Raw genomic sequence first — 12,718 nt, 5'->3', positions numbered from 1 at the left:
TGTCATTCATTTTATCTTGATTAGCATGATTAATTGACGTTTCATCATAGTATTCATCACTAGAGTTGTCAACAAGTAAATCATCATCACCTAGCAAGTCATCTTCACCACTATTGAAATCAACATACTCGGGATGTGTTACCTTTGGACCTTTGGCCATGAAGCATCTTCCAATTCCTTAATTTGGTGAGTCAAATATGTCGCAGGAGTTGGTTGACACAAGTGCTAGACCGGCAACACCTTCATCTTGGGTATATTCGGAGTCGGAGTGATGGCTTCTCTCGGAGTGATTGTCGGAGTCGGAGCCGGATACCCATTCACCAACATGAGCTTGATGTCTTCGTTTTTTGTAGCTCCTTGATGACTTGTCCTTCCTTTTCGAATCCTTGCTTCTCCGTGAGGGTCTTCGTTCATAACGATCATCTCTACTCCTCCTCTCTCTCTTGGTGGTGATTCTTCTCTTTTGCTTCTTCTTCTTTTTGGAGAATCTTCTCTTCTTTTGTAGGGTGTCGTACACTCATTGGAATAGTGTCCGGGTCTCCCACAATTGTAGCGATTGCACTCTCGACTAAAAGATCTTTTGTCATGGTAGGACCTTGACTTAGAGCTTCTTTCTTTGCTTCTACTCTTGTAGAGTTTGTTGAAGTTCTTCACCATTAAGCTCAATTCTTCATTGAAGGTTTTTTTCTCACTTGATGATGTGGGGGCTTCACATGAGGCTTTGTAAGCACCACTTGACTTGTTGTGAAGTTCCTCCTTATCCTTGAGTGACATCTCATGAGCAACAATTCTTCCAATGACTTCCGTTGGCTTGAGATCTTTGTAGTTTGGCATCATTTGGATCAATGTGCACACGGTATCATACTTTCCATCCAATGCTCTTAGGATCTTCTTGATGATGAATCTGTCGGTCATCTCTTCACTCCCTAAGCCGGCAATCTCATTTGTGATAAGAGCAAGCCTAGAGTACATTTCAGCGACACCTTTACAATCCTTCATTTTAAACTTGTCAAGCTGACTTTGGAGCACATCCATCTTGGATTCCTTGACGGAGTCGGTACCTTCATGCATATCAATCAAAGTATCCCAAATTTCCTTTGCATTCTCAAGACGGCTGATTTTGTAGAATTCTTCGGGGCACAAGCCATTGAAGAGGATATCACAAGCTTGAGCGTTGTATTGCAGCATCTTCAATTCATCCGCAGTAGCTTCACGGTTCCGCTCTCTCCCATCAAAGTATTCACCTTGCAAGCCAATACAAACAATAGCCCAAACGGCGGGGTTATGTCCGAGAATATGCATTTTCATCTTATGTTTCCAACTAGCAAAATTAGTACCATCAAAGTAAGGACCTCTACGATGATAATTTCCCTCGCTAGAGGCCATACTCTCCTAGGTTGTGAAACCAAGGCTATGACCACCAAAAGCTATGGAGATCAAAGCAAATGGAGACCAAAGCTCTGATACCACTTGTAGGACCTTGAAGTATGTCTATAGGGGAGTGATTAGACTACTTGACCAATTAAAACTTAACCTTTTCCCAATTTTAGAGTTTGGCAGATTTTAGCAATCTTTGGACAAGTCAAGCAATCATTACACAATTCAAGCAAGCATGCAAAGAGTATATGAGCAGCGGAAATTAAAGCATGCAACTTGCAAGAAAGTAAAGGGAAGGGTTTGGAGGATTCAAACGCAATTGGAGACACGGATGTTTTTGGCGTGGTTCCGATAGGTGGTGCTATCGTACATCCACGTTGATGGAGACTTCAACCCACGAAGGGTAACGGTTGCGCGAGTCCACGGAGGGCTCCACCCACGAAGGGTGCACGAAGAAGCAACCTTGTCTATCCCACCATGGCCGTCGCCCATGAAGGACTTGCCTCACTAGCGATAGATCTTCACGAAGTAGGCGATCTCCTTGCCCTTACAAACTCCTTGGTTCAACTCCACAATCTTGTTGGAGGCTCCCAAGTGACACCTAGCCAATCTAGGAGACACCACTCTCCAAGAAGTAACAAATGGTGCGTTGATGATGAACTCCTTGCTCTTGTGCTTCAAATGATAGTCTCCCCAACACTCAGCTCTCTCTCATAGGATTTGGATCTGGTGGAAAGAAGATTTGAGTGGAAAGCAACTTGGGGAAGGCTAGAGATCAAGATTCATATGGTAGGAATGGAATATCTGTTGGAAATATGCCCTAGAGGCAATAATAAAAGTATTATTATATTTCATTGTTCATGATAATTGTCTTTTATTCATGCTATAACTGTATTATCCGGAAATCGTAATACACGTGTGAATACTTAGACCACACTATGTCCCTGGTAAGCCTCTAGTTGACCAGCTCGTTGTGATCAACAGATAGTCATGGTTTCCTGACTATGGACATTGGATGTCGTTGATAACGGGATCACATCATTAGGAGAATGATGTGATGGACAAGACCCAATCCTAAGCATAGCATAAAAGATCGTGTAGTTCGTTTTTGCTAGAGCTTTGCAAGTGTCAAGTATCTCTTCCTTCGACCATGAGATCGTGTAACTCCCGGATACCGTAAGAGTGCCTTGGGTGTACCAAACGTCACAACGTAACTGGGTGACTATAAAGGTGCATTACAGGTATCTCCGAAAGTAGCTGTTGGGTTGACACGGATCGAGACTGGGATTTGTCACTCCGTATGACGGAGAGGTATCTCTGGGCCCACTCGGTAATGCATCATCATATTGAGCTCAATGTGACCAAGGTGTTGGACACAGGATCATGCATTACGGTACGAGTAAAGTGACTTGCCGGTAAACTGAACAAGGTATTGGGATACCGACGATCGAGTCTCGGGCAAGTAACGTACCGATTGACAAAGGGAATTGCATACAGGGTTTGATCGAATCCTCGACATAGTGGTTCATCCGATGACAACATCGAGGAGCATGTGGGAGCCATCATGGGTATCCAGATCCCGCTGATGGTTATTGACTGAGAGCGTCTCGGTCATGTCTGCATGTCTCCCGAACCCGTAGGGTCTACACACTTAAGGTTCGGTGACGCTAGGGTTATGAAGATATGTATATGCAGAAACCCGAATGTTGTTCGGAGTCCCGGATGAGATCCCGGACGTCACGAGGAGTTCCGGAATGGTCCGGAGGTAAAGAATTATATATAGGAAGTGCTATTTCGGGCATCGGGACAAGTTTCGGGGTTATCGGTATTGTACCGGGACCACCGGAAGGGTCCCGGGGGTCCACCGGGTGGGGCCACCTGTCCCGGGGGGCCACATGGGCTGTAGGGGGTGCGCCTTGGCCATCATGGGCCAAGGGCACCAGCCCTATAGGCCCATGCGCCTAGGGTTTCCCCCTAGGAGGAGTCCTAGTGGTGGAAGGCACCCCTAGGTGCCTTGGGGGGGAGGGAAACCTCCCCTAGGCCGCCGCCCCCCCTAGTAGATCTCATCTACTAGGGCCGGCGCCCCCCTGGCACCCCTATATATAGTGGGGGAGAGGAGGGACTCAACACACCAGCCCCTGGCGCCTCCACCTCCCCCCGTTACGTCTCTCCCTCGTAGTCTCGGCGAAGCCCTGCTGCTGTGACGCCCTGCATCCACCACCACGCCGTCGTGCTGCTGGATCTTCATCAACCTCTCCTCTCCCCTTGCTGGATCAAGAAGGAGGAGACGTCTCCCGTCCCGTACGTGTGTTGAACACGGAGGTGCCGTCCGTTCGGCGCTGGTCATCGGTGATTTGGATCACGTCGAGTACGACTACATCATCACCTTGCAAGCTTCCGCACGCGATCTACAAGTGGTATGTAGATGCAAACTCTCTCCCTAGACTCGTTGCTTAGATGAACTCATAGATGGATCTTGGTGAAACCGTAGGAAAATTTTTAATTTTCTGCAACGTTCTCGAACAGTGGCATCATGAGCTAGGTCTATGCGTAGTTCTCTTTGCACGAGTAGAACACAACTTTGTTGTGGGCGTGGATTTTGTCATCTTACTTGCCTCTACTAGTCTTTTCTTGCTCAACGGTATTGTGGGATGAAGCGGCCCGGACCAACCTTACACGTACTCTTACGTGAGACCGGTTCCACCGACTGACATGCACAAGTTGCATAAGGTGGCTGGCGGGTGTCTGTCTCTCCCACCTTAGTTGGAGCGGAATCGATGAACAGGGCCCTTATGAAGGGTAAATAGAAGTTGACAAAATCACGTTGTGGTGATTCGTAGGTAAGAAAACGTTCTTGCTAGAACCCAATTGCAGCCACGTAAAAGATGCAACAACAATTAGAGGACGTCTAACTTGCTTTTGCAGCGATTGATCATGTGATGTGATATGGCCAGAAGTTGTGATGAATAATGAATTGTGATGTATGAGATCATGTTCTTTGTAATAGGATTCACGACTTGCATGTCGATGAGTATGAAAACCGGCAGGAGCCATAGGAGTTGTCATTATTTTTTGTATGACCTGCGTGTCATTGAATAACGCCATGTAAACTACTTTACTTTATTGCTAAACGTTAGTCATAGAAGTAGAAGTAGTCGTTGGCGTGACAACTTCATGAAGACACGATGATGGAGATCATGATGATGGAGATCATGGTGTCAAGCCGGTGACAAGATGATCATGGAGCCCCGAAGATGAAGATCAATGGAGCTATATGATATTGGCCATATCATGTCACAACTATATAATTGCATGTGATGTTTATTATGTATTATGCATCTTGTTTACTTAGGACGACGGTAGTAAATAAGATGATCCCTTATAAAATTTCAAGAAGTGTTCTCCCCTAACTGTGCACCGTTGCTACAGTTCGTCGTTTCTAAGCACCACGTGATGATCGGGTGTGATGGATTCTTACGTTCACATACAACGGGTGTAAGACAGTTTTACACAGCGAAAACACTTAGGGTTAACTTGACGAGCCTAGCATGTGCAGACATGGCCTCGGAACACGGAGACCGAAAGGTCGAACACGAATCGTATAGAAGATACGATCAACATGAAAATGTTCACCGACGATGACTAGTCCGTCTCACGTGATGATCGGACACGGACTAGTCGACTCGGATCGTGTAACACTTAGATGACTAAAGGGATGTCTAATCTAAGTGGGAGTTCATAATTTGATTAGAACTTTATTATCATGAACTTAGTCTAAAAACCTTTGCAAATATGTCTTGTAGATCAATGGCCAACGCTAATGTCAACATGAACTTCAACGCGTTCCTAGAGAAAACCAAGCTGAAAGATGATGGCAGCAACTATACAGACTGGGTCCGGAACCTGAGGATCATCCTCATAGCTGCCAGGAAACAATATGTCCTAGAAGGACCGCTAGGTGACGCTCCCGTCCCAGAGAACCAAGACATTATGAATGCTTGGCAGTCTCGCGCTGATGATTACTCCCTCGTTCAGTGCGGCATGCTTTACAGCTTAGAACCGGGGCTCCAAAAGCGTTTTGAGCATCACGGAGCATATGAGATGTTCGAAGAGCTGAAACTAGTTTTTCAAGCTCATGCCTGGGTCGAGAGATATGATGTCTCCGACAAGTTCTACAGTTGTAAGATGGAGGAGAACAGTTCTGTCAGTGAGCACATCCTGAAGATGTCTGGGTTGCACAACCGTATGACCCAGCTGAACATTAACCTCCCAGATGAGGCGGTCATTGACAGAATCCTCCAGTCGCTCCCACCAAGCTACAAGAGCTTTGTGATGAACTACAACATGCAGGGAATGGAAAAGACCATTCCTGAAGTGTTCTCGATGCTGAAGTCAGCAGAGGCTGAAATCAAGAAAGAACATCAAGTGTTGATGGTCAATAAGACCACTAAGTTCAAGAAGGGCAAGGGTAAGAAGAACTTCAAGAAGGACGGCAAAGATGTTGCCGCGCCTGGTAAGCCAGTTACCGGGAAGAAGTCAAAGAATGGACCCAAGCCTGAGACTGAGTGCTTTTATTGCAAGGGGAAGGGTCACTGGAAGCGGAACTGCCCCCAAATACTTAGCGGATAAGAAGGCCGGCAACACCAAAGGTATATTTGATATACATGTGATTGATGTGTACCTTACCAGTAATCGTAGTAACTCCTGGGTATTTGATACCGGTGCCGTTGCTCATATTTGTAACTCACAGCAGGAGCTGCGGAATAAACGGAGACTGGCGAAGGACGAGGTGACGATGCGCGTCGGGAATGGTTCCAGAGTCGATGTGATCGCCGTCGGCACGCTGCCTCTACATTTACCTACGGGATTAGTTTTGAACCTCAATAATTGTTATTTAGTGCCAAGTTTGAGCATGAACATTGTATCTGGATCTCGTTTAATACGAGATGGCTACTCATTTAAGTCTGAGAATAATGGTTGTTCGATTTATATGAGAGATATGTTTTATGGTCATGCTCCGATGGTCAATGGTTTATTCTTAATGAATCTCGAGCGTAATATTACACATGTTAATAGTGTAGATGCCAAAAGATTTAAAGTTGATAACGATAGTCCCACATACTTGTGGCACTGCCGCCTTGGTCACATTGGTGTCAAGCGCATGAAGAAGCTCCATGCCGATGGACTTTTAGAGTCTCTTGATTATGAATCGTTTGACACGTGCGAACCATGCCTCTTGGGAAAAATGACCAAGACTCCGTTCTCCGGAACAATGGAGCGAGAAACCAACTTGTTGGAAATCATACATACCGATGTGTGTGGTCCAATGAGCGTTGAGGCTCGCGGAGGATATCGTTATGTTCTCACTCTCACAAATGACTTGAGTAGATATGGGTATGTCTACTTAATGAGACACAAGTCTGAGACCTTTGAAAAGTTCAAGGAATTTCAGAATGAGGTGGAGAATCAACATGACCGAAAGATAAAATTCTTACGATCAGATCATGGAGGAGAATACTTAAGTCACAAATTTGGTACACACTTAAAGAAATGTGGAATCGTTTCACAGCTCACGCCGCCTGGAACACCTCAGCGAAACGGTGTGTCCGAACGTCGTAATCGCACTCTATTGGATATGGTGCGGTCTATGATGTCTCTTACCGATTTACCGCTATCATTTTGGGGATACGCTCTAGAGACAGCTACATTCACTTTAAATAGGGCACCGTCTAAATCCGTTGAGACGACACCGTATGAATTATGGTTTGGAAAGAAACCTAAGCTGTCGTTTCTAAAAGTTTGGGGATGCGAAGCTTATGTCAAGAAACTTCAACCTGAAAAGCTCGAACCCAAGTCGGAAAAATGCATATTCATAGGATACCCTAAGGAAACTATAGGGTATACCTTCTACTTAAGATCCGAAGGCAAGATCTTTGTTGCCAAGAACGGATGCTTTCTGGAAAAAGAGTTTCTCTCGAAAGAAGTAAGTGGGAGGAAAGTAGAACTCGATGAAGTACTGCCTCTTGAGCGGGATAGTGACGCAGCACAGGAAACCGTTCCTGTGATGCCCACACCAACTAAAGAGGAAAACCATGATAATGATCAAAGTACTTCGGATCAAGTTACTGCTGAACTTCATAGGTCCACAAGGACACGTTCCGCACCAGAGTGGTATGGCAACCCTGTCCTGGAAATCATGTTGTTAAACAACAATGAACCTTCGAACTATGAAGAAGCAATGGCGGGCCCGGATTCCAACAAATGGCTTGAAGCCATGAAATCCGAGATAGAATCCATGTATGAAAACAAAGTATGGACTTTGACAGACTTGCCCGATGATCGGCGAGCGATAGAAAACAAATGGATCTTTAAGAAGAAGACGGACGCGGATGGTAATGTTACCATCTATAAAGCTCGACTTGTCGCTAAGGGTTATCGACAGGTTCAAGGGATTGACTACGACGAGACATTCTCTCCCGTAGCGAAGCTAAAGTCCGTCCGAATCATGTTAGCAATTGCCGCATACTATGATTATGAGATATGGCAGATGGACGTCAAAACAGCATTCCTTAACGGGCATCTTAAGGAAGAACTGTATATGATGCAGCCGGAAAGTTTTTGTCGATCCTCAGAACGCTAACAAAGTATGCAAGCTCCAGCGATCCATTTATGGACTGGTGCAAGCATCTCGGAGTTGGAACATTCGCTTTGATGAGATGATCAAAGCGTTTGGGTTTATGCAGACTTATGGAGAAGCCTGCGTTTACAAGAAAGTGAGTGGGAGCTCTGTAGCATTTCTCATATTATATGTAGATGACATACTCCTGATGGGAAATAATATAGAATTTCTGGACAGCATTAAGGCCTACTTGAATAAGTGTTTTTCAATGAAGGACCTTGGAGAAGCTGCTTATATATTAGGCATCAAGATCTATAGAGATAGATCGAGACACCTCATAGGTCTTTCACAAAGCACATACCTTGATAAGATTTTGAAGAGATTCAGAATGGATCAGTCCAAGAAGGGGTTCTTGCCTATGTTACAAGGTATGAGACTGAGCTCAGCTCAGTCACCGACCACGGCAAAAGATAAAGAAGAGATGAGTGTCATCCCCTATGCTTCAGCCATAGGATCTATTATGTATGCCATGCTGTGTACCAGACCCGATGTAAACCTTGCCGTAAGTTTGGTAGCAAGATACCAAAGTAATCCCGGCAAGGAACACTGGACAGCGGTCAAGAATATCCTGAAGTACCTGAAAAGGACAAAGGACATGTTTCTTGTTTATGGAGGAGACGAAGAGCTCGTCGTAAAGGGTTACGTCGACGCTAGCTTCGACTCAGATCTGGATGACTCTAAGTCACAAACCGGATACGTGTATATGTTGAATGGTGGAGCAGTAAGCTGGTGCAGCTGCAAGCAGAGCGTCGTGGCGGGATCTACGTGTGAAGCGGAGTACATGGCAGCCTCGGAGGCAGCACATGAAGCGATTTGGGTGAAGGAGTTCATCACCGACCTAGGAGTCATACCCAATGCGTCGGGGCCGATCAAACTCTTCTGTGACAACACTGGAGCTATTGCCCTCGCAAAGGAGCCCAGGTTTCACAAGAAGACCAGGCACATCAAGCATCGTTTCAACTCCATCCATGAAAATGTTCAAGATGGAGACATAGAGATTTGCAAAGTGCACACGGATCTGAATGTCGCAGATCCGCTGACTAAACCTCACTCGCGTGCAAAACATGATCAACACCAGAACTCTATGGGTGTTCGATTCATCACAATGTACCTAGATTAGTGACTCTAGTGCAAGTGGGAGACTGTTGGAAATATGCCCTAGAGGAAATAATAAAAGTATTATTATATTTCATTGTTCATGATAATTGTCTTTTATTCATGCTATAACTGTATTATCCGAAAATCGTAATACACGTGTGAATACTTAGACCACACTATGTCCCTGGTAAGCCTCTAGTTGACCAGCTCGTTGTGATCAACAGATAGTCATGGTTTCCTGACTATGGACATTGGATGTCGTTGATAACGGGATCACATCATTAGGAGAATGATGTGATGGACAAGACCCAATCCTAAGCATAGCATAAAAGATCGTGTAGTTCGTTTTTGCTAGAGCTTTGCAAGTGTCAAGTATCTCTTCCTTCGACCATGAGATCGTGTAACTCCCGGATACCGTAAGAGTGCCTTGGGTGTACCAAACGTCACAACGTAACTGGGTGACTATAAAGGTGCATTACAGGTATCTCCGAAAGTAGCTGTTGGGTTGACACGGATCGAGACTGGGATTTGTCACTCCGTATGACGGAGAGGTATCTCTGGGCCCACTCGGTAATGCATCATCATATTGAGCTCAATGTGACCAAGGTGTTGGACACAGGATCATGCATTACGGTACGAGTAAAGTGACTTGCCGGTAACGAGACTGAACAAGGTATTGGGATACCGACGATCGAGTCTCAGGCAAGTAACGTACCGATTGACAAAAGGGAATTGCATACAGGGTTTGATCGAATCCTCGACATAGTGGTTCATCCGATGACAACATCGAGGAGCATGTGGGAGCCATCATGGGTATCCAGATCCCGCTGATGGTTATTGACTGAGAGCGTCTCGGTCATGTCTGCATGTCTCCCGAACCCGTAGGGTCTACACACTTAAGGTTCGGTGACGCTAGGGTTATGAAGATATGTATATGCAGAAACCCGAATGTTGTTCGGAGTCCCGGATGAGATCCCGGACATCACGAGGAGTTCCGGAATGGTCCGGAGGTAAAGAATTATATATAGGAAGTGCTATTTCGGGCATCGGGACAAGTTTCGGGGTTATTGGTATTGTACCGGGACCACCGGAAGGGTCCCGGGGGTCCACCGGGTGGGGCCACCTGTCCCGGGGGGCCACATGGGCTGTAGGGGGTGCGCCTTGGCCATCATGGGCCAAGGGCACCAGCCCTATAGGCCCATGCGCCTAGGGTTTCCCCCTAGGAGGAGTCCTAGTGGTGGAAGGCACCCCTAGGTGCCTTGGGGGGGAGGGAAACCTCCCCTAGGCCGCCGCCCCCCTAGTAGATCTCATCTACTAGGGCCGGCGCCCCTCCTGGCACCCCTATATATAGTGGGGGAGAGGAGGGACTCAACACACCAGCCCCTGGCGCCTCCACCTCCCCCCGTTACGTCTCTCCCTCGTAGTCTCGGCGAAGCCCTGCTGCTGTGACGCCCTGCATCCACCACCACGCCGTCGTGCTGCTGGATCTTCATCAACCTCTCCTCTCCCCTTGCTGGATCAAGAAGGAGGAGACGTCTCCCGTCCCGTACGTGTGTTGAACGCGGAGGTGCCGTCCGTTCGGCGCTGGTCATCGGTGATTTGGATCACGTCGAGTACGACTACATCATCACCTTGCAAGCTTCCGCACGCGATCTACAAGTGGTATGTAGATGCAAACTCTCTCCCTAGACTCGTTGCTTAGATGAACTCATAGATGGATCTTGGTGAAACCGTAGGAAAATTTTTAATTTTCTGCAACGTTCTCCAACAATATCTTGGTCTCAACACATGAGTAGGTGGTTCTCTCTCAGAAATGGTAAGTTGGAAGTGTAGGTTTGTTCTGATGGCTCTCTCTTCGAATGAAGAGGAGGTGGAGGGGTATATATAGCCTCCACACAAAATCTAACCGTTACACACAATTTACCAAACTCGGTGGGACCGAATCAACAAACTCGGTCGGACCGATTTAGTAAACCTAGTGACCATTAGGATTTTCGGTGGGACCGACATGCAACTCGGTAGGACCGATATGGTTCGGGTTAGGGCATAACGTAATCTCGGTGAGACCGATTACACAAACTCGGTTGGACCAATTTTGGTAATAAGCTTTCCAGAGAGTTGGTCAGGTAAACTCGATGGGACCGATTCGCTCATTTCAGTGAGACCGAAATGTTACGAAAGGGAAACAGGGAATTTACATTGCAATCTCGATGGGACCAATCGCTCACTTCGGTTAGACCGAAAGGTTACGAAGAGAAACAGAGAGATTACAATCCCATCTCGGTGAGACCGAGATCCCTATCGATGAGACCGATTTGCCTAGGTTTTGTGGCAGTGGCTATGACATTTGAACTCGGTGTCGCCAGATAGAAAGAATCGGTGTGACCAATTTTGACTTTGGGTTTAGGTCATATGAGGATGTGAGAAAGTAGTTGAGGGTATTTGGAGCATATCACTAAGCACTTGAAGCAAGAGGCTCATTAAGCAACACCTCATCCCTCCTTGATAGTATTGGCTTTTTCTATAGACTCAATGTGATCTTGGATCACTAAAATGTAAAATGAAGAGTCTTGAGCTTTTGAGCATGAGCCAATCCTTTGTCCTTGATATTTTGAGGGATCCACTTTCATCATCCATGCCATGCCATTCATTGAGCTTTCCTGAAATAATAGTCTTGGAATAGCATTAGCTCAATGAGCTATATGTTGTTATGAATTACCAAAACCACCTAGGGATAGTTGCACTTTCACAAGTCTCCTGGATTGCGTTTGTTCCAAAAATAACTACCCCGAAGGTTTCATTCCGTTTGGACTCCGTTTGATATTCCTTTTCTGCGAAACACTGAAATAGGCAAAAAACAACAATTTGGACTAGGCCTCCGGTTAATAGTTTAGTCCCAAAAATAATATAAAAGTGTATAATAAAGCCCATTAAACACCCAAAACAGATAATATAATAGCATGGAACAATCAAAAATTATAGATATGTTGGAGACGTATCAAGCATCCCCAAGCTTAATTCCTGCTCGTCCTCGAGTAGGTAAATGATAAAAACAGAATTTTTGATGTGGAATGCTACCTAGCATAATTCTCAATGTAATTTTATTTATTGTGGCATGAATGTTCAGATCCGAAAGATTCAAGACAAAAGTTTAATATTGACATAAGAGTAATAATACTTCAAGCATACTAACAAAGTAATCATGTCTTCTCAAAATAACATGGCCAAAGAAAGTTATCCCTACAAAATCGTATATTCTGGCTATGCTCTATCTTCATCACACAAAATATTTAAATCGTGCACAACCCCGGTTTTATCCAAGCAATTGTTTCATACTTTAGTATTCTCAAACTTTTTCAATCTTCACGCAATACATGAGTGTGAGCCATGGACATAGCACTATAGGTGGAATAGGATGGTGGTTGTGGATAAGACAAAAAAGAGAAGATAGTATCATATCAACTAGGCGTATCAATGGGCTATGGAGATGCCCATTAATAGATATCAATGTGAGTGAGTAGGGATTGCCATGCAACGGATGCACTAGAGCTATAAGTGTATGAA

Source organism: Triticum dicoccoides, chromosome 5B, assembly GCF_002162155.2.
Source record: "Triticum dicoccoides isolate Atlit2015 ecotype Zavitan chromosome 5B, WEW_v2.0, whole genome shotgun sequence".
Classification (NCBI taxonomy): Eukaryota; Viridiplantae; Streptophyta; class Magnoliopsida; order Poales; family Poaceae; genus Triticum; species Triticum dicoccoides.
Note: the sequence above shows the minus strand (reverse complement) of the source record.